The sequence below is a fragment of the Ranitomeya variabilis genome, chromosome 5 (assembly GCF_051348905.1).
Source record: "Ranitomeya variabilis isolate aRanVar5 chromosome 5, aRanVar5.hap1, whole genome shotgun sequence".
In the NCBI taxonomy this organism is placed as follows: Eukaryota; Metazoa; Chordata; class Amphibia; order Anura; family Dendrobatidae; genus Ranitomeya; species Ranitomeya variabilis.
This window is the reverse complement of record NC_135236.1, coordinates 681581823-681588183: the sequence shown is the minus strand read 5'-3', so window position 1 is coordinate 681588183 and position 6361 is coordinate 681581823.

The following is a 6361-nucleotide window of genomic DNA, read 5'->3' as shown; positions in this document are numbered from 1 at the left end:
ATAAGATAAGGACTTGTACATAGGGGCAGTATTATAGTAGTTATATTATTGTACATAGGGGCAGTATTATAGTAGTTATATTCTTGTACATAGGGGGCAGTATTATAGTAGTTATATTCTTGTACATAGGAGCAGTATTATAGTAGTTATATTCTTGTATATAGGAGCAGTATTATAGTAGTTATATTCTTGTACATAGGGGCATTATTATAGTAGTTATATTCTTGTACATAGGGGCAGTATTATAGTAGTTATATTCTTGTACATAGGAGCAGTATTATAGTAGTTATATTCTTGTATATAGGAGCAGTATTATAGTAGTTATATTCTTGTACATAGGGACAGTATTATAGTAGTTATATTCTTGTACATAGGAGCAGTATTATAGTAGTTATATTCTTGTACATAGGGACAGTATTATAGTAGTTATATTCTTGTACATAGGGGGCAGTATTATAGTAGTTATATTCTTGTACATAGGAGCAGTATTATAGTAGTTATATTCTTGTATATAGGAGCAGTATTATAGTAGTTATATTCTTGTACATAGGGGCAGTATTATAGTAGTTATATTCTTGTACATAGGGGGCAGTATTATAGTAGTTATATTCTTGTACATAGGGGCAGTATTATAGTAGTTATATTCTTGTACATAGGGGCAGTATTATAGTAGTTATATTCCTGTACATAGGGGCAGTATTATAGTAGTTCTATTCCTGTACATAGGAGCAGTATTATAGTAGTTATATTCTTGTACATAGGGGCAGTATTATAGTAGTTATATTCTTGTACATAGGAGCAGTATTATAGTAGTTATATTCTTGTACATAGGGACAGTATTATAGTAGTTATATTCTTGTACATAGGGGGCAGTATTATAGTAGTTATATTCTTGTACATAGGGACAGTATTATAGTAGTTATATTCTTGTACATAGGGGCAGTATTATAGTAGTTCTATTCCTGTACATAGGAGCAGTATTATAGTAGTTATATTCTTGTACATAGGGGCAGTATTATAGTAGTTATATTCTTGTACATAGGAGCAGTATTATAGTAGTTATATTCTTGTACATAGGGACAGTATTATAGTAGTTATATTCTTGTACATAGGGGCAGTATTATAGTAGTTATATTCTTGTATATAGGAGCAGTATTATAGTAGTTATATTCTTGTACATAGGGGCAGTATTATAGTAGTTATATTCTTGTACATAGGGGGCAGTATTATAGTAGTTATATTCTTGTACATAGGGGCAGTATTATAGTAGTTATATTCTTGTATATAGGGAGCAGTATTATAGTAGTTATATTCTTGTACATAGGGGCAGTATTATAGTAGTTATATTCTTGTACATAGGGGCAGTATTATAGTAGTTACAGGTCCTTCTCAAAAAATTAGCATATAGTGTTAAATTTCATTATTTACCATAATGTAATGATTACAATTAAACTTTCATATATTATAGATTCATTATCCACCAACTGAAATTTGTCAGGTCTTTTATTGTTTTAATACTGATGATTTTGGCCTACAACTCCTGATAACCCAAAAAACCTGTCTCAATAAATTAGCATATTTCACCCGTCCAATCAAATAAAAGTGTTTTTTAATACCAAACAAAAAAAACATCAAATAATAATGTTCAGTTATGCACTCAATACTTGGTCGGGAATCCTTTGGCAGAAATGACTGCTTCAGTGCGGCGTGGCATGGAGGCAATCAGCCTGTGGCACTGCTGAGATGTTATGGAGGCCCAGGATGCTTCAATAGCGGCCTTAAGCTCATCCAGAGTGTTGGGTCTTGCGTCTCTCAACTTTCTCTTCACAATATCCCCCAGATTCTCTATGGGGTTCAGGTCAGGAGAGTTGGCAGGCCAATTGAGCACAGTAATACCATGGTCAGTAAACCATTTACCAGTGGTTTTGGCACTGTGAGCAGGTGCCAGGTCGTGCTGAAAAATGAAATCTTCATCTCCATAAAGCATTTCAGCCGATGGAAGCATGAAGTGCTCCAAAATCTCCTGATAGCTAGCTGCATTGACCCTGCCCTTGATGAAACACAGTGGACCAACACCAGCAGCTGACATGGCACCCCACACCATCACTGACTGTGGGTACTTGACACTGGACTTCAGGCATTTTGGCATTTCCTTCTCCCCAGTCTTCCTCCAGACTCTGGCACCTTGATTTCCGAATGACATGCAAAATTTGCTTTCATCAGAAAAAAGTACTTGGGACCACTTAGCAACAGTCCAGTGCTGCTTCTCTGTAGCCCAGGTCAGGCGCTTCTGCCGCTGTTTACCTGGGGAATGCGGCACCTGTAGCCCATTTCCTGCACACGCCTGTGCACGGTGGCTCTGGATGTTTCCACACCAGACCCAGTCCACTGCTTCCTCAGGTTCCCCAAGGTCTGGAATCGGTCCTTCTCCACAATCTTCCTCAGGGTCCGGTCACCTCTTCTCGTTGTACAGCGTTTTCTGCCACATTGTTTCCTTCCAACAGACTTACCATTGAGGTGCCTTGATACAGCACTCTGGGAACAGCCTATTTGTTGAGAAATTTCTTTCTGGGTCTTACCCTCTTGCTTGAGGGTGTCAATGATGGCCTTCTTGACATCTGTCAGGTCGCTAGTCTTACCCATGATGGGGGTTTTGAGTAATGAACCAGGCAGGGAGTTTTTAAAAGCCTCAGGTATCTTTTGCATGTGTTTAGAGTTAATTAGTTGATTCAGAAGATTAGGGTAATAGGTCGTTTAGAGAACCTTTTCTTGATATGCTAATTTTTTGAGAAGGACCTGTATATTCTTGTCCATAGGAGCAGTATTATAGTAGTTATATTCTTGTCCATAGGAGCAGTATTATAGTAGTTATATTCTTGTCCATAGGAGCAGTATTATAGTGGTTATATTCTTGTACATAGGGGGCAGTATTATAGTAGTTATATTCTTGTCCATAGGAGCAGTATTATAGTGGTTATATTCTTGTACATAGGAGCAGTATTATAGTGGTTATATTCTTGTACATAGGGGGCAGTATTATAGTAGTTATAATACTGCCCCTATATACAAGAATATAACTACTATAATACTGCCCCTATATACAAGAATATAGTAGTTATATTCTTGTACATAGGGGCAATATTATAGTAGTTATATTCTTGTCCATAGCAGCAGTATTATAGTAGTTATATTCTTGTACGTAGGGGCAGTATTATAGTAGTTATATTCTTGTATATAGGGGCAGTATTATAGTAGTTATATTCTTGTATATAGGGGCAGTATTATAGTAGTTATATTCTTGTACATAGGGAGCAGTATTATAGTAGTTATATTCTTGCACATATGAGCAGTATTATAGTTATATTCTTGTACTAGGGAGCAGTATTATAGTAGTTATATTCTTGTACGTAGGGGCAGTATTATAGTAGTTATATTCTTGTATATAGGGGCAGTATTATAGTAGTTATATTCTTGTATATAGGGGCAGTATTATAGTAGTTATATTCTTGTATATAGGGGCAGTATTATAGTAGTTATATTCTTGTATATAGGGGCAGTATTATAGTAGTTAGATTCTTGTACATAGGAGCAGTATTATAGTAGTTATATTCTTGTACATAGGGGCAGTATTATAGTAGTTATATTCTACATAGGGGCAGTATTATAGTAGTTATATTCTTGTACATAGGAGGAGTATTATAGTAGTTATATTCTTGTACATAGGGGCAGTATTATAGTAGTTATATTCTTGTACATAGGAGGAGTATTATAGTAGTTATATTCTTGTACATAGGGGCAGTATTATAGTAGTTATATTCTTGTACATAGGAGGAGTATTATAGTAGTGATATTCTTGTACATAGGGGGCAGTATTATAGTAGTTATATTCTTGTACTAGGGAGCAGTATTATAGTAGTTATATTCTTGTATATAGGAGCAGTATTATAGTAGTTATATTCTTATACATAGGGGGCAGTATTATAGTAGTTATATTCCTGTACATAGGAGCAGTATTATAGTAGTTATATTCTTGTATATAGGGGCAGTATTATAGTAGTTATATTCTTATACATAGGGGGCAGTATTATAGTAGTTATATTCCTGTACATAGGAGCAGTATTATAGTAGTTATATTCTTATACATAGGGGGCAGTATTATAGTAGTTATATTCGTGTACATAGGAGCAGTATTATAGTAGTTATATTCTTGTATATAGGAGCAGTATTATAGTAGTTATATTCTTGTACATAGGGGCAGTATTATAGTAGTTATATTCTTGTACATAGGGGCAGTATTATAGTAGTTATATTCTTGTACATAGGAGCAGTATTATAGTAGTTATATTCTTGCACATATGAGCAGTATTATAGTTATATTCTTGTACTAGGGAGCAGTATTATAGTAGTTATATTCTTGTACATAGGGGCAGTATTATAGTAGTTATATTCTTGTACATATGGAGCAGTATTATAGTAGTTATATTCTTGTACATAGGAGCAGTATTATAGTAGTTATATTCTTGTCCATAGGAGCAGTATTATAGTAGTTATATTCTTGTACATAAGGGCAGTATTATAGTAGTTATATTCTTGTCCATAGGAGCAGTATTAGGGTCCCTTTCCACTTGCGAGGAAAACGGACGCGTGCAATCCGATAAAAAATCGGATTGCACTCGGACCAATGTTAGTTAATAGGTGTCTTTTGATTTGCGATTTTTTTCTCAGCCGAAATCGGACTGAGAAAAATCTGGATCGGCTGAGAAAAAAATCGCAGCCTGCTGCGTATTGCTGCGATTCTCGGACGAGACTCGCCAATGCAAGTCAATGGGTGCGAGAAAAAAATCGCACAGCACTCGCACCATGCGAGTTCTGTCCGATTTTTACGCACCGGTGTCCTTTGAAAAGCCGGTAATTCAGTGCGGTGTACAGTAAAATCACACTGACAGGTTAGAATAGAGTAGATATATACACATAGAATAGGTATATATACATATATATATGTCAGTGAGACACCTATATATGTATATTTATATTTAATGCAGCGCTAGATAGCTTAAAAGCCTCTAATTCAATTGCCGGCTTTTTCCTTCTCCTTCACAAACCCGACATGATATGAGACATGGTTTACATACAGTAAACCATCTCATATCCCTTTTTTTATTACATATTCCTCTTCACTAATGTAACAAGTGTCTGTGTGCACAATTTGGGGGCTCTAGCTGTTAAATTAAAGGGTTAAATTGCGGAAAAAATTGGCGTGGGCTCCCGCGCAATTTTCTCTGCCAGAATGGTAAAGCCAGTGACTGAGGGCAGATATTAATAGCCAGGAGAGGGTCCATGGTTATTGGCCCCCCGTGGCTAAAAACATCTGCCCCCAGCCACCCCAGAAAAGGCACATCTGGAAGATGCGCCTATTCTGGCACTTGGCCACTCTCTTCCCACTCCCTGTAGCGGTGGGATATGGGGTAATGAAGGGTTAATGCCACCTTGCTATTGTAAGGTGACATTAAGCCAGATTAATAATGGAGAGGCGTCAATTATGACACCTATCTATTATTAATCCAATTGTTGGAAAGGGTTAAAAAACACACACACACACATGATTTAAAAGTATTTTAATGAAATAAACACAGCGATTGTTGTAATAATTTATTGTTCTCGCAATCCATCAGGAACACCCTCGCTTGGAAAAAATAATAAACGCACAAGATACATACCCTCAGCTGAACCGTCACGTCCCACGAAGTAATCCATCTGAAGGGGTTAACTAATATTACAGGCAGGAGCCCTGCAAATGCAGCTGTGCTCCGTGCTTGTAATTCCCCAGCGAATGAATGAAATGTAGGTCATTGACCTACATTTCCTTCAGTCGCGGTGAGGCGCCCTCTGCTGGATGTTCTCATGAACTGCAGCCTGGGAACTTTTTCCCACGCTCCAGGTCATATGAGGACATCCACCAGGGGGCGCATCACCGCGACTGAAGGTAACTATAGGTCAATGACCTACATTTCATTCATTCGCTGGGGAATTACAAGCACGGAGCACAGCTGCATTTGCAGGGCTCCTGCCTGTAATATTAGTTAACCCCTTCAGATGGATTACTTCGTGGGACGTGACGGTTCAGCTGAGGGTATGTATCTTGTGCGTTTATTATTTTTTCCAAGCGAGGGTGTTCCTGATGGATTGCGAGAACAATAAATTATTACAACAATCGCTGTGTTTATTTCATTAAAATACTTTTAAATCATGTGTGTGTGTGTGTTTTTTAACCCTTTCCAACAATTGGATTAATAATGGATAGGTGTCATAATTGACGCCTCTCCATTATTAATCTGGCTTAATGTCACCTTACAATAGCAAG